The sequence below is a fragment of the Pelodiscus sinensis genome, chromosome 1 (genome assembly GCF_049634645.1).
Source record: "Pelodiscus sinensis isolate JC-2024 chromosome 1, ASM4963464v1, whole genome shotgun sequence".
In the NCBI taxonomy this organism is placed as follows: domain Eukaryota; kingdom Metazoa; phylum Chordata; order Testudines; family Trionychidae; genus Pelodiscus; species Pelodiscus sinensis.
The window spans coordinates 228784105-228811263 of NC_134711.1; the positions used below are offsets into that span (position 1 = coordinate 228784105).

A 27159-nucleotide genomic window follows, 5' to 3' on the forward strand; every position below is an offset into this window, starting at 1 on the left:
CTGCGCTGCCCAGCCCACACTGCGTTTTTGAATCTGGACAGCTCTTGATCCAACAATATTCATGGTCCTGCCAGACCACGGATGTTGCTGAACCAGAAAGTCCTGGATTTTAAGAGGTTCAACCTGTAGTAGACTGCAGGTTCACCAATCCAGACTAATAGGTACAGTCACCTTCACTCTAAGGCCGTATCTGCACTCAAAACTTCAAAGGGAATACCAATGTTCATTAGGGGACCGATTTTTTTTTTTTTTTTTACAATATTTCTAAACCAGTAAAAGCCTCCATATAGATGCAATTATACTAGGAAAAAAGTGGTTTTGCCTGTACAGTTTATTTTATTTGGGGAGCCAGGATATGTTGTGTCTACACAAAGAGGATTTGCCAGCATAGCTATCCTAGTGAACCTTTTCACTAGGATAGGTGTGATGGCTATTCAGCAGTGACCAATGTGATTACACATTTCAGCATGTTCTGTGTCTCTCTCTCCTTCCACATTCTTACCAAGAAAAATTTTCTCCACTCTATCCTCTGACTCCAGGCGTAAGGATCACACAACACTGCTTCTCCCACTGAAGCGCAGATCCCACTTCTTTAACATCTTTTCTACAAATTATCCTCTTTTCCATGATCCACACCTATTCACCTCTCACGTTAACTCAACACATTTCTCCATGCCCACTCTTACAACAATGTTCCTTTCCTCAGGTTCCCACCTAGAGCGTTCATTGTCCTCCAAGCCTGCACCCCCATCAACATGCCTTACTTCCGTGTACACTCCAGTTTTAAACAGAGGTATGTGTCAATGCGAATGTGTATAAATAGGAGACAGATAAATATTAATACATATCAACATTTAAAAGCTGAACAGGGGCTTTGTGGGTGCCTGAATTTGTGGGTAGGAGAAACTTGGGGAGCAGAAAGAAGACTGAATACAAGTGAGTAGGGCTTTTAGTATAGAGGCAGCTATAGAAGTGATGGGAAATGGGTCTTCAATGGGGGACCCAGGAATAATGTGTCTGAGTGGGGAGGGAAACTGAGTCAAAAAAGGGTGGAAAATACACATTAACCTGAACAGCTACCAACAGTGATGACTTTTAGCACTAACTAACACTTCCTTAAACATTTGCTATGTCCCCCCGCCCCCGAATGAAAATTTCCATTAAATACTAGTTGAGGTTGACCCAATTTAATGTTCCACAATCATTAAAAAAAAATCACCATAATGACAGGAAATATATAGTTGCATTCTTCTCTGAAACCTACAGCCACTATTTCCTTTTCACATTACCTCGCCCACATCTCCTGCCGCCCCCTCCTCCATGCAAAATATGCAGTCCTTTAACCTCAATCACAAGTACCAAGTCTGGAAGATAGGACTGAATCTTCCCTCATTACATCACAGATACCTATATTACAGCTAGTAACTTCCCAGAAAGAAACTCTATTGAAAAGTATTTCCAATTGTGACAGGGCGCTCGCCCTGCACTGGCCCTTTAAGGGCAGACCCCGGCCGGAACCAGGGCCGGGGAGATTAGCCCAGCTGAGGCTGTACTAGTCCATTAGGGCCCAGCTGGGCGCTATAATAGAGGATGGGCTGCTGCTGTGAGGGGGAAGCAGTGAGAACCTGGCTGCTGAGGGAGGAGGAGGCTCCCTGGAGCTAGGGCAGGGCTGGAGGAGGCCAGGCAGGGCTAGGGGAGCTCTGGCCAGCAAATCCTCAGACTGCAGGGCTTGAAAGAAGGCCCGATGAAGGAACATCTACCCCCGGAAGGGGGGCTCAGAGACAGACTTGGGCACTGCCGGAGGGCAGTATGGCAAAGAGGACGCCGCAGCCGGGAGTAAAGAGGGGAGACACCACCCCAGAGAAGGCACCCTACCTGCCAAGGGAGCCAATTCCGGAGGACAGACGGCAGGGGGTTACGGTGGTGAGTGCGCCCCCCTCACACCACTCTATAAAAAATTGCTCCATTAACAGTCATCCAGAACAATACATTTAAACAGGTGAACTAAATATCCCTTACGTGTCTTCAACTTCAAAACATTTGCCATCATTAGAAAACATTCTTGTCTGATCAAGCCACAAGGTCAGAAATAAAGATGGCTCGGTTATATGGACACAGAGAAAAGAGGCACATGGAGTAGGTGGTGAATGTGGTCAAGGTAATGTAGAGATAAAATCATGGTTGTGGGTTTCAAGGGATGGCTTAACTAGGGTCTTTCTGGATTTGTAGTGGTTTTGCTTGCACAACAGTCACTTGGGCAATCCATAACTGTTTTTAACTACTTATTTCATTTGTGAGTGTGACGGGGCAGCCCCCGCGCCCCGCGCTAACCGGGCGCCGTCCGGCATGCTGGGGAGAAGCGGCAGCTCCGCGCCGACTCCTGCCCTGCGCGGCTTGTTCTGCCGCGGGCGGGGCCGAGCGGAGGACCCGACCAGCTGCGCCCGGCCGCGGCGCCGCTTCTATGGCCGGTCAGGAACGCCGGGGCCCTGACACTGCCCCACGGCGCCAACCCGCACAGGCGCACCGGCAGGAAAACCATCCCCCGCGGAGGGGGCGTTCCTGCCCCGCCACGGCGGACGTCAGGGCGGCAGGACGCTTAAAAGAAGCGCCGCCACCAGAGCAAGGGGAGGGAAGACGCGCAGCCGGAAGGAGGACGCGGAGAAAGAGGCACCTCGGACCCCGTCTGCGCAGACCCTCGGGACCCAGTCGCCACGGCGGCCCGGCGAGGGAGGTAGAAAGCGACCCAGGGCAGGGTGTTGGAACCCGGGGGGTTGGTGTGTTTAGGGGGTTCCATCCCCCACCAACCAGGACTGAGGGGATCGGTGTATCCCCCCGGACCTTAGGGCCCTGGGTCGGGGCTCGGAGTGAGGGTGGGCCCGAGTCCTCCTACCCCCCCCCCCCACGCCGTCGCAGACGCCACTCACTGTTGACTGAGCGTGGACCGACCCTGCCAGACTCGGGGCAGGGCTCTTGGGTGTTCAGGGAGCACGAAGAGGACGAGACCTCGGGTGAGGGGAACGGAGGGGAGGGCGGAGGACCCTGCGTGGCCCTCGAGTAGGGCCGTGCCGACGCCGCGCCGCGCCACGCCACAGTGAGAAATAATCAGTTTTGCAATTTTTTTTGCCCATACTAACATTTTTTAAATAAAAAATGAATGAGAAAAACAACATCCATTTTTCCATGATCAATTTTCTTAGTAAACAACAGATTTAGTGTCTAGGACAGTATATCTGTACACCAGTTCTGCAGTGCTATATATATTATCTGCACATCATACCCACAACCAATATCTGATTCTACAGGTGTCCCCACAGAAACCAATGTAGGAGCTCATGTTAATTTCTGTTATTCCTTTATGTTGCTGCTTCTAAAGCTATAGCAAATTCCTATCTGTAACTCTGATTCATTATGATAGTCTACATATATCTCCTAATTTTATATTAATTAATATTTGCACAGCGCATTATCAGTATGCATTGCTAAGCATTATTACTTCAGTTACCTCCAAACTTATTTCACAGAAAGTCAGTTCCTTCCCTCTTTCATTTTGTTTCTGAACAGTGTGAATCCCTCAACAATGAGCTGCCCAGTCACTTTCACACTGTTTCTATTAATACAATAATATTGAAATTCTCTCTGCATTCACAGTTCCAATTCCCCTGTTTTTTATTGCCTTGCTTCTTGAAATTGTATGAATACCTTAGCAAACTCCTTAGTGATTTTACTCCCTTCATTCTGGTGGATCTTTTAATATTTCCTCCAACACCCCACTCTATTACTAACAGAAATAAATAATTCAATCCCTGATGACCGATTCATCTTGTTTCAAATGATTTTAATATCTTTCCTGGCCTTTGTGTACATTTTGCCTATTTTCCTTTTTCTCCCAATCCATTAAACTGTCCCACACAGAGGTCTCCTCTCAACCAGCATCCTGTTCAGCTGCAGTCCATCCTACCCGCACAATGGTAACTTACTCTTTCAGATTGGAATCATAACGCCCAATCCTTGACCCTTTGGATTCCACAGGCAGACCTGAATTTCTCAGAAAATTACAGAGATGGCTTCACTTCCTTTCCCTTCAGGGATTGGTATTTATTTCTTCCCTTCCATCTTGAAATTGCCTGGCACACTAATTACGAGAGGGTGAAGATACTCACCCTCCAGACCCTTTTAATGTTACAAGGGAAGGGACTGTCACAAGGAAAAATGAGGTGTTTCATCTCCTTCATGTCTGGGCACTTTGCCTTCATAGCACTCCTACCCAGGCACCAGGGAAAAAGTAGGGCAAAGGCAAACAAAGCTTTATTCACCTCTGGCTACCCCCCAACACCTGGGACTGCCAACAGTCAGTTTGAGCCCTAGCATAAAACAGAGCTGCCACAGGCTCAATCTCATTTACAACAGCCTGCAATGGCTCATTTTATTATCTGTCTAGAGAGAAAGAGGCAAAATTCCCCACACATATTGCCACATGGCAACAGAAATTTAAGGACCAAAAAAGGGGAGGAATGGATTTGCAGCCACCAGTGTTATTCCTGAGAGTTTTTTTTCCAGCTGCCTAACCACTTAACCCCAACACACTGCTACTAAGGCCAGTAGGGTCAGCTCCATCTCCTTTTGTCTCTCCTTGGACAGTCACATGAATAATGAGAACACCCAAATTTACTACTATAAGAGTGAGTTGACTGATTAACTGACTAATGCAAGCAAAGGAGGAACTTTCACTCCAGGCAAGTTATATCCGCCAGGGAAGTGCTACGTGCATAGACAGCAAAGATGTGATTCACCCCGAGGGAAATTTGTAAATTGCCTTGCAGCACAGTAGTGGAAGTAAAGCATGACACTGGAGCATTTCTGTGCTCTGGTGTCTTGTTTAGCAACCTGAAAGAGATAACTTTCTTGGTTAAGTAAGAAATCAGATTGATGAGCAAAATGTTGGGACAGGGTGTCAGCTGCTGCTGCAAAAGTGAGGAAGCAAAGTTGTTTCTAATCACCAGAAAGGGCTTTAGCGCATGTGTGAGAGAGGAAGAAAGATCAACTCCAAGCCACAGGTATCTTCCAACAATGCAGGTCGATTAAAATACTTGTGTCTTCTATTGTATATCCGTTTATTCGCCTCCGACTTATAGTCTCCTATGGTATCTGCCTCACACTGCATCTTTACAACAGCTCTTCTGTAAAAGCTCCGTCTGCAGGAGGATTGGCTGAGCAGCTGCTCAAGGGGGAGCAGAGACCCTTGCTCAGCAGGGAGCCTATTCTCCCCAGGCAAGATTACCCTGCTTGGAGGTAACTGGCATTGTAGCAGCCATTGAAAAGCAATGCAATTCCCTGCAAGTACACACAGCAAATTTAAAGCTCTAGCTGAGCCTATGATGGTTCTATAACGGCTTTATTTATGCTCCACCAAATCACTGTTATATGTCTAGTCATGCTATCTAATGAATGCTGATGCCAATACTCATTTGGGGCCCAATACTGCAGGATGTTGAACACCTCATTTCACGCTGAAATCAATAGGTTCCCCTGTACCGAGACACAGAGGGCCCTCTACCATTCCTGGGCTACTGCATTATGACCAGCTGAGACAAAAGAATTATTGAACATTTTATGCAATCAAAACCATCTAATTCATAAGTTATATATATATATATATGGTGTTTTCTGACTAAAATTTTCTCAAAGCTTAATCAGATAGCATTATGAATTAGGGCTGCCATTTTTGGTTGGACATATTCCTGGAGATTTCATCATGATACAATCTTCAGATAAAGATTAATCTTTAAGTCCAGGACACTCCAGGACAACCCTGGAGGGCTGGCAATCCTAATATGAATGCACCAACAATTTCAGCACAAGATTTATTTAGTATGGGAAACCACTTTTATATGTATTGTTAATTACATTTCCCTGAGCTAGCTTTTTATATACTATACGACCAAGAATGCAACATCCTTTTGGGCATAATAAGATTGTTCTCTCCTGGCACGAAAACCTCCTGGAAACACAGATTTGTAGTCTGAAATGTATTTACAACAGAACACTTTAGACAGAGAAACACACAGTCACGGAAAAAACAACATGAAAACTAGACTGAGGCTTAAAATAGAACTTCTCACAAAAGGAAGCAAGAAACTTCAGTTTAAAACTTGTGCTGAAGGCCTTCTTATTCTAATGTAAAAGGGACTCCTACATGTTAAGTAATCTTAATGGAAACACAGTTCTTACGAACTCCTCTTGGAAAATGAAACAATTAACTTTACTAAAATACAAGTGGCTAAATCAGGCCTCTATTAATATAGAAAAAATAAACTACTCTTTGTGAATTATCTTCTTGCAAATATTTGAAATATACATGAGTTTTAATTTTAGTAACACCATGAAACAAAGGTATATTCCCTTCAGCTACAGTTTTTTCAGATCTTCTAAGCTAAGCAGGATCAGGCCACTGGTCAATCACTGCCCACAGTCCAGATACAATTCATGAATTTTCAGTGGCTCACTGCTTCCTCTGCTACCTCAGACTACCATCTTTTTCCAATTTGACCATCTGTGTCCTTCACATTTTCATCGGATTGGTCTAGTAAAACATGGGAACAGTTGCTAAATCCAATCTGATCTGCATTTCTTTTAGGAATGTTAAAATGTGAGTAATTGTGTAAACATATAACCGCTGAAAAATTCAGCAGTTACACTGTTACATGCACCCAGTGCACGCTGCTTATCCCAGGCTTATCAGTTAGCCATTTACATGCTTATATGTCATACCTAGTTTCTTTGTCTTTGAACCTCTCGTTGCTATAATCCGTGGTGTCCAACACGCTAGCCACTAGACACATGTGGCTATTTGGCCAGTTGAATGTGGCTAGTTGGCTTGAACACTGTGACTATTTGGCTGGTTGAGTGTGGCTAGTTCGCTATAGTAGTGGGACACCATGGAACACCAATATATAACTGGTGGGACACCATGTCAATAAACACTCTTGCTGTCTGCCTTTATGATCTTTTTACTTGAAGTTGTAATGTGGTCACTAAAAGATAATGACCTGAGCCAACATCTGCTCCTTTGCTAATATCCCTCCAGAAAAGCATCCATACCTCACGTACACACACATGATCTATCTGGTTGACAATCACAGCTGGTGATCTCAGTGTGACCCTGTGAATCTTCTATCTTTAGATTGTTTTTGCCACAGAGATGTAAGAGCTTGTTTGCCATATCAGTTTAGATATCTTCTGCTGTAGTGCCTAATACAGCTGTTGACAGCCAATACAGCTGTTGCCAGTCTGGGCACTGGAGTTGCCTACCAAGTTGATATCATGGTTCAGTACATCATCAAATACTTGCTGCACCTGTGCATGGAATGTACACTTTTCACTCTTCACATTTCCTATGGCAATATGTTGGTGCATATACTCTGATTACTGGATGCTTGTCATGTCTTGCTTGCAACCTGACTTGTTATTCTGTTGTTCACTGGCTCCCAAGCCTGCAGGGGCTTTGTTGTGATATTATCCAACATTATTCTATCTCTTTTGTCCATTCTGCATCCCAAGTACAGTAGAACTGTTTAACCATGCCTCCATTATCCAGATCTCTCTATTAACTCAGCCACCAGCCACCTGGGGCTGTTAGCAACTGGAGGAGCTCCAGATCTCACCATGACAGAAGGTGCCGTACTGCCCAGGGCTGACAACCTGAGCCCTATCACCCATTCTCTGGTTTATCTGCATTTTTGGTTATCCAACCTGGCCTTGGTTCCAATTAGGGGTGTAAGCGACTAGTCGACTATCCGATAAGCAGAGAAAGGCAGCAAGGGGAGGGGGCAGGAGCTGGCTTAAAAGCTGGTTCTCCCTAGCACTGTCTCTGCGGAGGGCAGAGGAGGTAGAGGCACAGCGGGAAACGGCACAGCAGGAACTAAGGCAGTCTCCACTCGCGCTGATTCTGCTGCGATTCTGCTTTTGAAATGTACTGATTTTAAGAAAGCATATGATACCCTGTGGATTATTGCTAGCTACGAGATCCCAGACAAGCTGATCAACATAAGTTTCTATGATGGAAATAGATGTGCAATTAAATTGGATGCAGGCCTGAATCTGGTAGTTCGATATTATGTCTGGAATTAGATAAGAGTATATGCTACCACCAATCCTCTTAGCATTAGCAACACACTGAGTGATAAAGTAAGCAACAAAAGGCAACATGGATGAGGTCAAATGGGTTAGTGGAGATGAGTTAAACAACCTAGAGAGACACAGGCAACCCTGCAGCTTTTGAATGTTTGACTTTGCAAGCTTAATAATATTGTTATCATAGGTAGGGGGGTTTGGTATGTGATAAAGATGTAAATTATCATATAGGATTAAAAATACAGTGTCTGGCTACTACCATAGTGAACTGGCTTACTTACATGTACAGCACTGCCTTCTACTCTGCCCTCAACACTGTAACATTGCCAGAATCCTTGAGCTCAACTGGCAGGGGCCTATGATTTGGGGGCAGGAACAACATTTTACCCGTATTGCCCTCTTGAAGTTCCAAGCCGACAAAGTGCAGCATAATGAGAAGCACAAAACCCCACGTAGGCACAACTGTATTCAGGAACATAATCCACAGAGAGCAGTGTGGTCCCATATTATTGGTTCCCTGCTCCTGGTTTCCAGCTGTTAAACTGGTTTTAAATGCAGCTAAACACATGTCACTATCTATTTGCTATGGCATGATTTAGAATAAAAAGGACTGGAAGGGTAAAGCATCCACAAAATAATCCTTCCTTTAAAGATATAAACAATACTAGGAAACGTTCAAGAAATCCTGTAGCAGTTGCTGTTTGTAAGTAGTTTTCCAATGGAAGGCCAGATTTTACAGAGTGCTACATATAACATTTCCACAGGATTTTATATGATACATTTTTTAAGCAAATGCTGTAGAGATTTTTTTAAATAATATGGACACAAAGCAAACTGTCAGCAGAACTGACAACATACTACTTCTTATCAGCCTCAAACTATAGAAAAAAAAAGTTTTTCAACGACAGAATTCATACTGAATAATTTTCATGTAAATGTGAAGAGACCTTATCATGAGCATTTCAAAATGCCAACAAAAAAGTATCTGCATTGTATCAATTCTAACTGCCTCCAACATATAATTTCAAAGCCAAAGCACTGCATTGCTATCCTTCCTTTCAACACTTTCTGCACAGAAATTGCCTTCTAGATATGGACAAATTAGAATTTTTAAAATGTTTTCCCTACATTTTCTCCAGTAAAAATCCACAATATTCAGATTAATTATCAAAATTTGTTATTCTTCAACTGATGGTTGATCGTTGTACTCATTGTTAGGGAGAGAGAATTTTGTTTATCAATGGGAGGCTATATATTTACATGCAAATTAAAGCAAGACTGGGTGTTTTTCCTGAAAGAGATACCCTAGCTCAACAAGAAGTTATGGACTTGATGCAAGAATTATTGGGTGAAGTTCTATGGTCCATATTCTGCAGGAGGTCAGACTAGATTATCACAATGATCCATTGTACCCTTAGAATTCTATAAAATATGGTCTATAATCCACAGTTTGAGACCAATAGTGAGCTGAGCACTACAATGTGCATAAAATGACTGTTCCTGCCTAAAGGAGTTTACACTGAAAGATTACATACATAGATGGGATTCACTGAGAAATCCAGGAATATGGGACCATTTTGTTTTTCCCTTCCCTCATTATTAATTCAGTTTTTGGAATCAGAGAAGTGGTTTTTGTTACTGTTTTTAAAAGTTTGATGTGAATGAAGAACCAGATAAAGACCATTCCATGCCTAGTGGACAAATGCAAGGAAAGTGTGTGTGTGGGAGTGAGGGGGTACAAATGGGGTACCAAGGAAGGCACATATTATAAAACCTAGTAAAACCTTATGAAAGCTGTTCACTTGACACAGTTTGCCAATTTTAAAAATCTCACTATGGCTCTCCTTCTTGAAAGTTATTTGTGAACACACTTACAAAGCCTAGATCCACCACACATACCAGCAATAGTTGTTACTTACAGAAACACCTGTAAGCCACAGGACCACAAAGAGACAATACCTCATCATTAGCAGTGATGAAGTACCTACACTACTATATGTTTCCCGAGGGCAAAGATTCTAACTGTGAAGGCAAAGATGCAGAACTCATTCTTGATAAATCTAATAGTTTTCTGATGCTATTACTCTCCATGATTTATAGGTTATGCATTAGATAGAAAAACTTCCCTCCAGAAATGCCAGTCACCAAATTCAACTGGCATATGCTACACCTTAGCTATGGAGCAGTACATATTACAGGAAATTTCACTTATCTGGAGCAGAATTACCCTGCAAACAGTTTATTCAAATATAAAAGAGTAGTATTTGTTTCTTGGCACTGAGAAATAAAACAAGTAAATGATACATGGCAGAAGTGTTTGCAAACAAGTAGAGAAATCCTTCATAAAACTGGAATACAATGTACAGTAGACTTCCGATAATCCGGAACCTAGGTGGTGCTGGATTATCAAATATGCCAGACTATCAGGAAGTACTATAAAATTGTTATACATACCATGTGTATTTTAACCCTTTTTATTGTACATACTGTAATAAATATAGTCATAGAATGAAAGAATAAACATACAGTATAGTACTCACCATCATTGTTGTGAAACCTTTGAATACAGAAAGCAGAGGATACTATGTACAGTAGTGTGCAGCACTGGCTAATCACTTAAACTATTAATACAGTAACTTAAAACACTTAATACAGTACTTTATTAACTTAAACATAAAAATTATATACTTCAACACTAATACAGTCTGTAAATTATTCACTTAAACACTAAAAAACCCACTAGGCTCTTGCCATTTTGATGCTGGACTATCGGGAATGCGGTACAATTCAATGCCAGACTATTGGAGTTTTACTGTAGTTTACTTCACCGTATTTGCAACCGTACATCTACAAACTACCCTAACGTATTCTAATTATGCTGCCAAGCAAATTTAGGATCAACTATAAAAAATAAAACAATTTTTAAAAAAAATCTTGTTGAGTCTTTACACAAACACTGTCCAGGATCAGAACCATTAGAGTGCAAAGTATAATGTATACTTATTCTTAAAATAATATGCATAGTTGCATTATACATTTATCCATATATATTTTCCAAACAAAGTTTTCTCCAGCTGCTCCAAGACACTAGCCACTACCCTATCCTCCCCAGAGTCAAAGTTCACCCTCTTCCTGCTTTTTTACTTTTATTAACAATCAAAACAATGAAAAAGTCTAGTCTAAAACTCCTTCTAGGGACTCTAGATTAGGGTGGAGGATCAGCCCACCTCAATTGTTCTATGACCAGACCCCAGATCCCTCTGTCAGGAAAGACCAGGTTAGACATCTGCTTCCTCCCTTTTTATTCCCTTTGGGCTTGATATTCCTGGCAGAAGTTGTGGATCTAGGCCAAATACAGCCTATCTGCAGGACTAACATCCCTTCTTACGCAGTCCTCCCCATTACAAATTAGTCTTCAAAAACTCCAGTATTGAGCACCATAATTCTCTTCGCACAGTTTATTTTCTGTTTCCCATTTGCCTAGGGTTGTCAGATGGTTGAAACAAAAATACCGAATACCCCCTCCCACCCCACCCCCAAAAAAACAGGAAAAAATTCTGAAGGAAAAAAAAGGGGGGGGGGGAGACCAAAGTTGTTGAGGGGGGGGGGAGGAAGGGAGGAGGAAGAGGACTCCAAGACTTAAGAAGAAAAAAAAACACCATTAAAACAGCATGTGCCCTTTAAGAGTGAGTGCAGGGATAGGAACAGGGGAGCAGTTGAGCACTAAGACCCAGGTCCCCTTGTTCAGCTGCCATTTTGTGCCAGCAGCCTTGCGGAACCAGGTAAGCATGGGAGCTGGGGGTGTTGGGGACCAGAGGCCAGGTGCTGAGTGTTTGTAGGGTTGCCAGGTGCCCGGTATTTTCGCCTCCTGGTCGGGAGAAAACAAAAACCAGAAAATATTGGACATATTATGTGTCCGGTATACTTTGAATTTTTTTACCAGGCAGGAGGCGAAAATACCAGACTGTCTGGGTCAATACTGGACACCTGGCAACCCTACGGCCCCCTTACTCCTGCCTCCCTAATTCTTCTTTTCTCCTCTTTCTCTATATTCTGTTCCTTCCCACCCCTGTTCTATCCTCACTATGGGAGGGCTGTTCCTTTGCACTCTGCTGAGCCTGCTCCACTATATTTGTCTGCAACAAGTGAGCAGAACTTACAACTGAGACAGTGTCAGCTCTCACACTTCAGACCTCACTGTCAACATGACAGAAATGGAAGGCACAGCCAAGAAAGCAGCAGCCGTCATAATAAATGCAACACAACGGAGAGGAACATATTTTTATCAATATGCAAGACATCACCAGCATATCAATGGTCCCCTTTTAAATAAATGTATCCCATTTTTAGTTAAAAAAAAACCAAACAATAAAACCCTTAAACAACGAATGATCCTGTAGCACCTTAAAGACTAACCAAAACACAGCTAAACCCTGAGCCCATTTTTAGTAGTCTGTCAATGAGATTTTACTATTTATGAGACTAATACTGATTATTTGGACATTAAGATGCATGGACCCTGCTATCTAAGGAAAACTCAGCTACACAAACATATTTATTAATGCATTCTGAGCAACCAAAATGTGTGTGATAGGTCAGATTTACACATTTAAACAAATAGTTCTTCCACCTAAGGTAAGCATTACTGCTCCTTCCTTGTTATGTATTGTGAATCTGCTAAACAGCATGGGTGTTGAGCAATCCAAATGGGCAGACACTTAGTGATGGGTATTCAGTGGGCCAAAAAAAAAAACCCTCTTCCTGGTTAGAGCATGCCTTTATCTCCAGCTTCAAAAGAATTTTGAAAGTGCTAATAAGACTGTTGGTAACTTCCTTTCCTCTATAACAGACAGAAAAGCAACTGTGTTAATGGAAATAAGTGTAAATAGGAGCCCAGAATGCTCAACTGCTCCATACTGATTGTTCCAAAATGATTAAACCTTAATTTTTGAAAAAGAATGGGGGCAGCTCAGAGACAAGAGCTAGGGAGCTGCCTGATGAGAGTTTTTTTATAGTGTCTTTTTTAGGGTAACCTAATTACTGCAATGCAAACCACAAGAGTCAATTGTAGCAGTATTATCCCTCTACAAAGTGAGCATTTTTATCTTAGCAGCTCTTCTTATTTACAATGCTTATCTCTGTCTTTCCCATTTTATTTGGCCTACCCTTCACTTTCAACATGATTTCTTCTTTGTCTCTCTCCATTTATTCCTCTGTCTCATGTGATTTGGTGACTGTGAGGAAGGATTTCCAAATAGGTGAAGCAACACAAATAAGAGAACTAGCTATGGAAGTGATGGAGAGGCAGCTGTGGCTGCAGCAGACTGGTCTAAAGAAGGGATGTTAGCAAATGTTTATTTCTGTAAACGTCTAAACCACTGAATTTTTCAGTAGTTACACGTTTACACACAGGAGGGCAGGTGGGAGTCAGAGCTCACAGAAGGCTGGCTTTTAAGAGCCCTTACTGCCCCCGCCTTGCTGCTTCTGATATAGAGGCAGCAGTGGGAGGAGGGCAGGAGGCTCTGTGGAACCAGTAGGTGCAGGGTGCTGGCTTGAAAGCCAGCTTCCCGCTTGTACCACCCGACACCCCCCTCTGTGTTGCTGCCTCTCTATGACTATGTCTACACTGGCGGGTTATTGCGCAAGAAGGGCCGTTCTTCTGCAGAACGTCCACACTGCCCACTCGCTTTTGCGCAAGAAGTTTTACAGTAAAGCGTGGTAAGAAAGGGCTTTTTGCACAAGAGCTATGCTCTTTTCTAACAGATGTAAGTCCTCTTGCGCAAGAGGGCAGTGTGGACGCGCAACAGGGGTTTCTTGTGCAAGAAAGCCCTATGGCTAAAATGGCCATCAGAGCTTTCTTGTGCAAGAGAGTGTCCACACTGCCATGAATGCCCTTGCACAAAAGCACATCTCGCATATGGCAGTGTGGATGTGTTCTTGCACAAGAGTTCTTGCACAAGAACCCTTGCTCAAGAAGCCGCCAGTGTAGACATAGCCTATCAGAGGTAGCAGCACAGGGGCAGGTGGCTCCATGGAAGCCAGTGCTCGGCTTTTAAGCTGGCTCCCCCAATCGCTGGTTCCTGCCACGTTGGCTGCCTCTGTAGAAGGCAGCAAAGGGAGGGCAGGTGGCACTGTGGGAACCAGCATGCATAGAAAGCGGGCACCAACTCCCACCTTCCCACCCCCTTGCTGCCTCTGATATAGATTACTTCCCCCAAATCTATGTTTACCAAAGCAAGCCAGAGTGTGGACAGTATTTGACAAAAGGATTTTTCTGAGACGGGGGATTTTCCTAATCTCTTACAATAAGTGTTGATCCAGGTTATTGGAGAATAGCTAGCATATTTATCTGGGCTTTTGCAGTACTGAGATAAGGGCAGTTCATGAGACAGGAGGTAAGACACCTTCTTTAAAGTCTCAACACATGCTCCGTATACGTTTCTGTAGTTAAGAAATATATATGGCACAGGTGTAGAGAACTGAAAATAGAATAGAAACTAATTGAACCTCGTACAATTTGGCTGGGAGGGATCAGCAGCAAACTCCATTTCTAAATCTGGACTAGCCTACACAGTTTTAGGGTTTAAACTATTTAAATTTATACACATGTAAAGGTCTGCTGCATTTCCACTTCAGTCTCAACTCTCCTCCAAAAACACGTCAGGAATGGTCGAACTATTAGTAGTTCTACCCTGAGTGCAGGGGACTGGACTAGATGACCTGCTGAGGTCCCAAACAGTCCTGAACTTCTATGATTCTATGCAAATTAGGGGAAGGAGTGGAAGACAAGTGTTTCTGTGCTGAGAAGCTATCACTCTCAGGGGTTTGGCAGGCTGCCTTCTCTGGAATGCTCCCACAGCTCTTAGTCATCATCCCCTGATATCTAAATGAGTCTCAGATGCAAGAAATCTGTGCATCTGATCAAAGTCCATGTCTTGAGGAAGCTTCAAGAATGTGCAATGAAGGAATTAGTATGCTTGCTATCTATATCCTAGGATTCTATTGCAGTGCTGAGCTCTATCCACTTTCTCCTGCTGAGCTTTTATCAGCTTAGGCAGGTTTTGCCTTCACTTCTTATGCAGCCCAGCATTGACCTTCCAAAGCCCAAATCTGTTCTGCAGCCTCTGCTAGCCACACAGTCAGATCCTACCGCATCATCTGAACTGTTACCAGAATGGACTACACGCTAGTGATGGCATCAGAAGTAGTTCTGCACTAGTGAGCCTGCTGTGTTTGGACGGGTAGATGTGTCACAGATTTTTGTCTCAACTCTTTCACCATTCTTTGCTCCATCAGAGATTTGGAAGATCTTGCTGTCATCCCTGTAAGTTCAAGTGCTTCTTAAAAATGTTCGACATTTTTTTGGGTAAGGGTGAATTAGGTAAACATATAATTTATAGGGGTCTTAGTCACAGAGTTCAGAAGTAGGCAGCCGTCTTCCTTCTACAGTTCAAAGGACTCCTGATAATAATTTTTTTTCATTGGCATGCCCAAAAGATACTAGTGCACATTATGGATTGTTTTGAATAATCCAATTTTAATACAAATTCACTCCAGAGTAAAGCTGTCGTATGTCAGTCTTTAGGAAACATATATGGCACAGGTGCAGAGAGCTGAAAATAGAGTGCTACAATAGAAACTTGTTGAACCTGGTACTATTTGGCTGGGAGGGGAGAGGCAGCAAACTGCACTTCTAAATTTGGACTAGCTAATGCACAGTTCTTGGGGTTAAAATATTGTAGTTTATACCCATGGAAAGATCTACTGCACTTCCAAACCAGTCTCAGCTCCCCTGCAACATTTAGCACTAGTGTTGAGTTTAGTGAGACTAGGAGGGAAATAACGGTCTTATATTCCCTTAGGACAGGACTGGCCAATAAAACAGTGGTGGTTTAACAAGCCCTGGCAGGCTACCACTGCTATAGTTACTTGCGCCTCCACAGGTATAGGCGGTTGCAGCTCCCGTTGGCTGCGGATTGCTGTTCCCAGCCAGCGGAAGCTGCGGGAACTGGCATGGACAAAGAATGTTAAAATGCGATTATCTGGCTAATTGTATAGTCGATATAATTTGTATTAACCATAAGATTAGACAAGCGCCTCTGCAGAGCCGCACTGGAGGTAGCTCCAGGAGCCGACTCAAGTCAGGAATGAGCAGTCCTGGCTCCTTCCAGCCCCAGAGCCACCCGCACTGTGGCTCGGCATTGTAACTGTAGTCAGAGCCATTGGGATCTGACTACATTGACAGTGCAGAGGCGCAGCGATCAGCATGAGCCGGGACTGCTCAGTCCCAGCTCGTGCTGAGTCCAGCAGCCCATTTGAGGCAGACAGCCCTGGTTGCCGCAAACAGGGGCTGCTCCAGCACTAACCCCTGTTCAAGGAGCCAGGGCTGGCCGCAGACAGGGCCCCTTATTCCCCCCCTACTTCCTCTGATAGAGGCAGTGGAGAAAGGGGGCAGGTGGCACCCCAGAGACGGTGCTGGGTGGAACAGGCTTTTAAGCCAGTTCCCCCCAACACTGGCTTCTGCCCCCCCCCCCCCGCTGCCCCTCTCTGATAGAGGCATCAAGGGGGGGGAAGCAACTTAGTTGAGTCAACTAGTCGCTTACATCCCATGCATGGACCAGGACACCATTTCCTGTGGTTTTTGTTGGCTGGGAATGGCGATCTGTGGCCAATGGGAGCTGCAATCACCCATCCTGCAGAAGCGCAGGTAACTACAGCACAGCAGCAGCAGCCCCCCAGGGGCTAACCTTGGAGAACCAGATCCAGCCCATGAGCCAGTATTTGCCCACTACTGCATCAGGAGTTCCCAGGGGCCAAGCAACCTGTTGAACTGAATCTTCAGAAGAAAAATAGAGCTCAACAGTGCGCTTTTAAAAACAGGAGCCTTTGAGACAAACACAAGCAGAAAAGCTGTTTTCACAGGGGGAAAGAGAGTCTTGTTTCCAGGACAACCTGCACTTTTAAGCTCACCTCAACTGACATGACAGAGTTAAGAGTTTGAATCAAATATACACACACAACCACCGCTATCATTCCCTGTGGTTTAGGCAACCACAATCTATCCGAATTTTTATAAAAAAGAACTAGATACATTCATGGAGGATAGGTCCATCAATGGCTATTAGTGTCAAGATTTTGGTAAATGGCCAAGGGCCATGCTATTTTATGGAGGGGGTGTGGCGTGCTAAAGGAAACTTGGGGTAGGAGCTTGGGGTGCAGGAGAGGGTGTGGAGTCTGAGAGGGAGTTTGGGTGAAGGAGCGGGAGGTTGATCTGGGGCTTGAGGTGCAGGGTCTGGGAGCAGGTATGGGGTCAGGAGAGAATTCTGGCCTGGGGAAGGGGTGTAGGAGAGGGAGCAGGGTCTGGAAGGGAGTTGTGAACTGGGATGGGGGAGAAGGGGCGGTAGAGAGGGTTTGGGTGATGTGTGGCAGGAGGCGGGGGGTGACCTGGGGCAGGCAGTTGGGATGCAGGAGGGGGTGGGATGCCACAGGCAGCCTCTGGCTGGGAGGCACTTACCTGAGGCCAGTGGTCTCCAACCTTTTTACACCCAAGATCACTTTTTAAATATCAGAACAAGCCAAGATCTACTGCCCCATCCTTCCCCCAAGACTCCACCCCTTCCTTGAAGCCCCGCACTCTCTATTCTCCTCCTCTCCATCATCACTTGCTATCCCCAACCCTTATACACTCTACACTGCCGCTTTTTTTCCGATTCTTGTGTAAGAAGAGGTTTTTCCAACATTTGGTCTGTCTAGACTGGACCAAATGTCAGAAAAAACCCTTATTTCGGAAGCCCCCTTATTCCTCATGGAACGAGGAATACAGGGGTTACTGAAAGAGCATGTTGCTCTTCCACTAAAAAAAGCAGAAGAACAAATGCAACCCTGGATGCGGAAGAGTTTTTCCAGGATATCTCTGGAATCCTGGAAAAACTCCTGCAGTCTAGCCCTACCCTCACTGGGTTGAGACAGGATGTGTGGGCTCTGGGGTGGGAATGAGGGATTTGGGTGAGCGAAAGGGTGAGAGGTGCAAGCTATGGGAGGAAATTTGGATGCAGGAAGAGGTGGAGAAGGGGGCACTGGCTCGGAGAGGGGGCTCCAGGCTGGGGAGTGTTGGGGTCAGATGGATGGTTGGGGTACTAAGAAAGCCATAGGCTTGTGGATGTGAGGATGCAGGAATTTGGGTTGGGGTATGTGAGGGGCTCAGGGCAGGGGGGTCCAGTGTATGATAGGCTCAGATCTAGGGTCTGGGTGTGCGCACGCAGAATTGTTATGATGCTGTGGCCAGATGGGGGTTTGGCCCCAATTGGGAGTTTGTTGGCCAGGCTTCATTTTTAAATAAAATACTGTGTCAAACACAAAAAGTTTCTGCATTGTCTTTATTTCTGAGAAGGGGGGGAACCTGTTTTGAGTCAGGGGTCACTGACCCACAGAAAAGTCAGTTGGGGACCACACAAGTGAGATGCAAAAAAAATAACTCCTACAAAAAAAACCTAAGCCTAATGTGGCCCCAACTGTGCTGGTGGGAGCAGGGGACACGGTACTAGGCAAAGGTGCTAGGGGGTGCTGGGGTAGGAGACAGGGTGCCAGTGGGGGCAGGGGACAGGGAGTCCCCTGCACTCACCTCCTCCCATGACTCCTCCCTCCTCCAGCCCCGGCACACGTGTCCTCCAGGGACAATTCCCACCTCCTGCAGAGCAGGGAAGCACAGGTGCACACCTCCTTTGGGGACTTACCCCCACCTCCTGCAAGTTCCCAGCACACCACAGACCTGGGGGAAGGAAGCAGCCAGTGCACTACCTCCATTGTCACTGGAGGTAGGTAGTGCGGCTTCTTGGGGGTGGATGGAAAGGGGGGGCCTGGAACGCCTCGCGATCGACCAGTCAATCGCGATCGATGGGTTGGTGACCATGGCCCTAGGCGCTTTCAGCCAGGCTCCCTGTCTGTCACTGCCTGAGGCCATTCGAAGCGGCCAGCTGCTTCATATGCCTATCTGTGCTACTGTGCTGGGGGAGGGAGGCTTTGTTCACTGCCTCCACTCCTAGATCAATCTCTCAGCTCCCACTGGCTGGGACTGGAAGCCTTCTCCACTGGCGTGTGGCCAGATGCTTTGAGAAGCCAGATGCTTTGAGCTGGGGCTGCTCCCTGCCTGAGGGTCCCGGCAGGGCAGGCCAGATTCAAAGGCTTGGAGGGCCAGATTTTACCCACCCCTGCCCTAGCCTGCGTCTGTCAGAAGCTGGGAAGGGGCAATAGGGGATGGATCATTTGATTACATGTTCGGTTCATTCCCATTGGGCATCTGGCATAGGCCGCTGTCAGAAGACAGAGTATTGGGGCTAGATGGACCTCTGGTCTGATCCAATATAGCTGTTCTTCAAAATATAGCTCTCTGCTATTGATATGCTCTGGTCTTGCACGTGGATTAAAAAAAAAATCCAAGATAAGTAGAAAACAAATAGGCAGTCTGCTTCCTTTTAGAGTTTGTCTGCATGTGGAAATTTATCATGACCAGAATGGTTGTTGGAGAATAAACTATTCCAAAATAGCTCGCTGTGTGGACACTCATATTCCAGAAGAATGCCTTTTTCCATTTTAGATTAATCCATTTTCAAAGTGGATGCACTCTCAAATTTTGTCCTCCTTCTCCATCACCTACTCCAGTCATGGGCCTACCATTATTTGTCCAGTTCTTTGTCCATATGTCTGTAATCCTGATATTGTGGCTTTTTCTGCACCTTGCCAGATAATGTCACTTGAAAGGCAAAGATCACAAAACCATCATGCACCCCATGTACAAACAAGCAATTGGTTTATAGGTGAGGATTTGGAGCAGGTGAGGTTCTAACTTTTTTTTTTTTAATGTGAGTGATCGCAGGAAACTCCACCAACTTCAGCCCTAAAGTAACATCAGGTGGAGTTTCCAACCCAGAAGTATCACTTGCAAAGGAGGAAGGAGGCGGAGGCAGATGCAACATATTGTAGCATTTTTAAACTATCAGTGTTAGAATCAAAGTACTTCTGCAAAAACAGACGCACTAGACTGATTCACAATCTAAATTGTATATCACTCTAGTGCAAAGACCATATCATCAAGAATTTTTAACGTATCATGAACTCTAACAGCACTATACTAATAAAAAAAGAGGTGACAGTGTCCATGCTAACATTAAAGGTCAGGTTCTGTGATAAAATATCTTGAAACATGGATGAAAACATGACAATGAAACAGTCACATCATAAAACATTAAAATCAACTGTTGGCAGGGCTATTTACAAAAATCAGTTTTGACATTCTGCATCTGTTTGCAAGATAGTGATTTATATGCATCTATTTTTTCCTCCAAAACACTACACCCATCAGACAGCTATTTTAAAGTGCTCACACAAGCCCACTTCTCAAGATCAAAAATACAGAAAACAAAAGACAGTGGCAGGGGGGGGATCAATACAGCTCACAAGCAGCTGAACTAGTAAGCAGCAAGATAGAAATGTTTTTTTATTTTAATCTGAGAGAGACCTTGACAATGCCCTGTTAAATAAACATTAAGCATCAGAAACCTGATCAAAATGGACACTGCATATGAACACCTTAATCCACGGGCTTAAGCAGGGAAACTCTACATCCCCCCTTGTCTGGGTAGAAAACACAGCCCAGCCCTGACTGCTAGGCTCAGGAGGAGCAGAGGCCCGGGTATCCGCATGCCCCGCCTGCAGGGTAGCCGGCCCACACAGCTGTCGCGCGGGCAGGGCTGGTTTCGGTCCCTCCCTGCGAACTGATGCTCCCTCGATCTCTGCACCCGCCAATCACCAGGCACGAGCCGCGCTGCTGTCTCCCCCGCCCGGCCCGGGGGCAGCGCCGCGAGGCAGGCAGCCGCCCGGGCGGTCGCTGGGGCAGCGGGAGCGCCGCAGCCCCGCTCGGATGCAAAGCGCCCGCAGCCCGGTGACTGTCACAAAAGCCCCCCCCTCCCCGGGGACACCTGCCAGGCTGCACGGGCTGAGCGGCCCCTTGCCAGAGCCACAGCAGGCGGGGCGCGGTCCAGCGCAGGATCCGCTGCACCCCCGGTGGCCGCGCCCGCTCCCCCTCCCGTGCATCCGCCGCCGGGGGGCAGCCAGAGCCCGGGACCCAAGCCCGCTTACCTCCGCCCCGCGCCTCAGCCGCTCCCGCCCAGCATGGCTCGTCCCCGCAGCAGCGCCCCGCTCCCACCCCGCAGCCGCGGCGCCAGCGGCCGGAGGCGCAGACACCAGGCGCAGCAGCTCCCCGGTTGTGACGGCACAAGCAGCCCGGCCCCTCCTCCCGCCGCAGCGCCTCGGCCCCCTACCGGGCGACTCCTGCCAGGGCAGCCTCTGCGGCACCGCCGGGAGCCCCGCGCGTCGCCGCCAGAGGCGTGTCACAGGGGCAGGCAGCCCGCTGCTGAAATCCCCTCCCTTCTCCGGCCTGGCCACGAGCCGCCTGGCGCCGGGCTGCTGGGACAGCGGGCATAGCAGGGGGGCTGGCAGCCACTGAGCCAAGCTGTAGGCCCATCATGGGAACCCCTTCTGCAGCGCCCTGACCGCCCCTGTGCTTGTGTTTTCACCTGTTGCAGGCAAAGAGCCAGGCTTCACAAGAAGGGGCCCTGCTTGCCTTGTGCAAGTCAAAACGTACCTTGAGCACAACCAGGCAGGTGCTCCATGCTGGTACACAGAGCTGCTCCCAGCCCAGCTTTCTCGACACTGCAATGAAGGCATGCTAGCAGCAACCACACCCACAAGCTGTGGCCACCCATCCCTGTGAACAGTGCTGCTGCCAACCTCAAACTTTCAGAGCTGAGGGAGCCTGGTCCCCACCCTAAAAAATTAACTGGAAAATCATGAACGCTCTAAAAATACAGACTTTGTACAGGGGTGTTCTTTCTTTTTTTTAGCTTTCTTGGTGAATCCAATCACACGTTCAAGCTTTGCTTTGAAACCATGAAGGTTAGAAAGTTATTTTACTATCCCCATCTCCCACACAATGAAGCTGAAGGTTTCACCTCAGTGCCCAGGAAGCTGGACTATAAGTAAACATCAACTATCATCAAGCTGACACTTATTGATAGCAAACAGCAGCTGCAGCTTATGGATGCAGTTGCTGATAGCATGAGAACATAAGAATGGCAGTACTGGGTCAGACCAAAGGTCCATCTAGCCCAGTATTCTGTCTGCCAGCAGTGGCCAGCACCAGGTGCCCCAAAGAGGGTGGACCGAAGACAATGATCAAGCAATTTGTCTCCTGCCATCCCTCTCCAACCTCTGACAGACGGAGGCCAAGGGCACCATTTTATCCCCTGGCTAATAGCCTTTTATGGACCTAATCTCCATGAAATTATCTAGCTTCTCTTTAAACTCTATTATAGTCCTAGACTTCACAGCCTCCTCTGGCAAGGAATTCCACAGGTTGACTACACGCTGTGGGAAGAAGAACTTCCTTTTATTAGTTTTAAACTTGCTACCCATTAATTTCATTTGGTTTCCTCTAGTTCTTCTACTTAGAGAACTAATAAATAACTTTTCTTTGTCCACCCTCTCCACACCACTCATGATTTTATAGACCTCTATCATATCCCCCCTCAGTCTCTTCTTTTCTAAACTGAAAAGTCCCAGTCACCTTAACCTCTCCTCATATGCGACCCGTTCCAAACCCCTAATAATTTTTTTGCCCTTTTCTGAACCCTTTTCAAGGCCAAAATATCTTTTTTGAGGTGAGGAGACCACATCTGTACACAGTATTCAAGATGTGGGCGTACCATAGTTTTATACAGGGGCAATAAGATATTCTGGGTCTTATTTTCTATCCCTTTCCTAATAATTCCTAGCATCCTATTTGCCTTTTTGACCGCCGCTGCACACAGCGTGGAAGTTTTCAGAGAACTATCCATGATAACTCCAAGATCTCTTTCCTGATTTGTCGTAGCCAAATTAGCCCCCATCATACTGTACGTATAGTTGGGTTTTTTTTTCCCCCCGATGTGTATTACTTTACACTTATCCACATTAAATTTCATTTGCCATTTTGTTGCCCTATCACTCAGTTTGGTGAGATCTTCTTGGAGTCCCTCACAGTCAGCTTCTGTCTTGACTATCCTAAGCAGTTTTGTATCATCTGCAAACTTTACTACCTCACTACTTACCCCTTTCTCCAGATCATTTATGAATAAGTTGAAAAGGATTGGTCCCAGGACTGACCCTTGGGGGACACCACTAGTTACCCCTCTCCAATCTGAAAATTTACCATTTATTCCTACCCTTTGTTTCCTGTCTTTTAACCAGTTCTCAATCCAAGAAAGGACCTTCCCTCTTATCCCATGGCCATGTAATTTACACAAGAGCCTTTGGTGAGGGACCTTGTCAAAGGCTTTCTGAAAATCCAAGTATACTATATCTACTGGATCCCCCTTGTCCGCATGTTTGTTAACCCCTTCAAAGAACTCTAATAGATTAGTAAGACAGGATTTCCCTTTACAGAAACCATGTTGACTTTTGTCCAACAAATTATGTTCTTCTATATGCTTCACAATTTTATTCTTCACTATTGTTTCGACTAATTTGCCCGGTACTGAAGTTAGACTTACCGGTCTGTAATTGCCAGGATCGCCTCCAGAGCCCTTTTTAAATATTGGTGTCACGTTGGCTACCTTCCAGTCATTAGGTACGGAAGCCGATTTAAAGGATAGGTTACAAACTACAGATAATAGCTCAGCAATTTCCCATTTGAGTTCTTTTAGAACCCTTGGATGAATGCCATCTGGTCCCGGAGATTTGTCCTTTACACTTGATTTGACAGTGTTTATTGTTCCTTTCTATTTATCTCACTAGGATTGGACTTCCACTTCTTAAAAGATACCTTTTTGTCCCTCACTGCTTCTTTTACATGGTGGTTAAGCCACGGTGACTCTTTTTTTAGGTCTCTTGCTATGTTTTTTAATTTGGGGTATACATTTAAGTTGGGCCTCTATTATGGTGTCTTTAAAAAGTTTCCATGCAGCTTTCAGGGAATCGGCTCTAGTCACTGTGCCTTTTAATTTCTGTTTAACTAACCTCCTCATTTTTGTGTAATTCCCCTTTTTGAAATTAAATGCCAGGGTGCTGGACTGCTGAAGTGTTCTTCCCACCACAGGAATGTTGAATGTTGTTATATATTATGGTCACTATTCCCAAGCGGTCCTGTAACCGTTATTTCCTGGACCTGATCCTGCACTCCACTCAGGACTAAATCGAGAATTGCCTCTCCCCTTGTGGGTTCCTGCACCAGCTGCTCCAAGAAGCAGTCATTTAAGCCATTGAGAACTGGTTAGGTCAGTGAGTTCACTGAAGTGGCAGAAGCAGCTGGGTTAGGGAGTGGCTCTTTTTGTACCTTACACACCAGGGAGCACCCTACTTGCTCACTGTGCTCAGAGGTGCATTTTGGCTTGCACAAGGTAGCAGGGCCCTGCCCTTGCAAAGCTATGAAATCACACCTGTTGACAACACTGCAGGAAGTCTGACCCATAAACATCCAGGTGTGTCATTTACTTTAAAAAGGGCAAAATAAAAGGCATCCAAAGAGACATACTTAAATTTTGTATGAAGCATTGCCTTACTTATTTCCTCTCCAATTATTATTTTGTTTGATTTAAACATTTCAGATGTTCATGTTTCAAAAACTGCAGGAAAACTAACCAGTTCCTTCTCCATGTCCAATTTAAAGTGCAAAAGTAAACTAACAGTACATGTAGGGAAAAAAAATTATGTTTTGACTATTGCCGATTTATATTAAAGTTGTGCTTTTAACAAAAACAGACAAAGATTTAAGATGAGCTATAGCACCAGCTTCTCTATAAAATAAAAGACAATTAGTCCCAACCCTGCAAGAAGTCATATGCAGACGGACTTCTTTGCCTGCTGGTAGTCTAATTCTCCACACATTGACCATGCAAAAAGCCCCACTGAAGTAACTGATGATGTGTGTGGACAACAATGTTCACTGATTTTTAAGAGGATACAATTCAGAGTATAGAAGTACAGCATATTTCTTATCTCCCCTCTTATGTGGCCATGCTCAACAGTGCTGCCTTGATAACTAGTGCAATTTACTCACCACATCCATTGAAAATGCTAAATCAGGGGTTTAAATTCCATTTGTCAATCAATGTATACCATATGGATGGCAGTGACTATAGGTCAGAGGTGTTCAACTAACAAATAAGAACGTAAGAGCTGCCCTACTGGGTCAGACCAAAGGTCTATCTAGACCAGTTATCCTGTCTTTTAACAGTAGCCAATGCCAGATACCCCAGAGTGAGTGAACACAACAGGTAATCATCACGTGATTTTACCAGCTAAGTACATCATTCTTACTCATCCTGGCTAATAACCAGGGCTCGACAAATAATACAATGTACTCACCCGTGGCGAGTAGATTGTAACCCAGAAGAGCCGTGTTTGGACGACCTGCGCATGCAGGGTTCGGCAAGCCCTGCTAATAACCATTGATGGACCTACACTCAATGAATGTATCTAGCTTTTTTTGGAACCCTGTTAAAGTCTTGGTCTTCACAACATCCTCTGGCAAAGAGTTCCACAGATTGACTGTGCTGTGTGAAGAAAAACTTCCTTTTGTTTTAAACCTACTAGCTATTAATTTCATTTGGTGACTCCTACTTCTTATATTTTGGGAACAAGTAAATAACTTTTCCTTATTCACTTTTTCCACACCAGTCATGATTGTATAAACCTTTATCTTATCCCCCATTTGTGTTCTCTTTTCTAAACTGAAAAGTCCAAGTCTTTTTAATCTCTCTTCATATGGGACCTGCTCCAAATTCCTAATCATTGTTGTTGCCATTCTCTGAACCTTTTCCAATGCCAATATATTTTTTGAGATGATGCAATCCCATTTGTACGCAGTATTCAAGATGTGGCTGTATGATGGTTTTATATAGAGGCAACAAGATATTCTCTGTCTTATTCTCTATCCCTTTTTTAATTATTCCTAACATTGTTTGCTTTTTTGACTGCCACTGCTCACAGAGTGGATGTTTTCAGAGAACTCTCCACAATGACTCCAAGATCTCTCTCTTAAGTGTCCAACAAGTGTCCAACTTGTTCAGCTAAAGGCCAAACATATTACAGCAGAACCCCATTTATACAATCTACGTGGGACCAGGGCCAGATCCAGTAATAAAAAATGCAGATAATCAGAAGAATGAGCAGGGCTTTGGCTGTCAGCTTTAGGAGACGGCTGGGCTCTGGCTGTCAGTCCCACCACCTGATTCAGTTCATATGGACAGGCAGATAATTGAGGTTCAGATAACAGGGGTTGTACTGTATTTTGAAAAGTTCTGAGGACCACAATTGGCATTTTTAAGACAAGCTCTCTGCTTCATTCCATTTCCTGTGTATAGTTTAGGGAATATAATTGGAACGGGTGCTACCCCCAACTCACCTGTTCTGGATTCCCCTTAACAGTTGACAGCTAGGTCCTGTGAGTAGGGAACATGTTGAGATGAAGAATGGCTGGAACATACTACTACAATAAAACCTCACAAATACAAACACCAGCACTATGGACACTATGTGAAACTAGAAGCTACCAATCAGCCAGCTACTGAGAGGAAAAAAGCAACTACTGTACTACTGTGCCTATATTGCATCTTAAAGATAGGCATTTCTGGGCTGCTTGCCCCCACTTCAACCTTACCCCCACTTGTGGAACAGCCACTAACAGCAAGACACTGGAGCCAGCAGAGCAGGAGCAGCACTGTCTACACAGCTTTTACCTGTCTCTCCACTGCAGCCTCCCACCATCAGAAGGGAGACACTGTTTCCCACACATATCCATCCCTGACTGCAAGGGGACAAGCTTGCAAACTCATGCTGCTGCTGATCCTAGCCTGGAACATGATCTGCTGGATCTGGGGCCAGAACAGTGCTTTGTTCAGAATTATAAACATGCATGGTCTGTAGAGTACTGTTGTTAGCTACTGGCTCATCCTAGAGCAGCCCCCAGGCTGAAGCAGAGAATCAGAGAGCCATAGG

General features: G+C 45.2%; 1 protein-coding gene across 18 annotated transcripts in view; it reads right to left on the bottom strand.

Annotated features, from left to right (window-relative positions):
• Positions 1-21976, bottom strand: part of INPP4A (inositol polyphosphate-4-phosphatase type I A) — a 204768-nt gene extending 182792 nt beyond the window's left edge. For 10 of the 18 annotated variants that reach the window (XM_075916546.1, XM_075916548.1, XM_075916550.1 and 7 more), the window contains exon 1: positions 21265-21975. The gene's annotated coding sequence lies outside the window, so the exon portion shown is untranslated. Of the gene's footprint in view, positions 1-21264 lie in introns of all 18 variants that reach the window. The other 8 variants (XM_075916551.1, XM_075916568.1, XM_075916572.1 and 5 more) reach the window with 6 other exon arrangements.
• Between the last annotated feature and the right edge of the window lie 5183 nt (positions 21977-27159).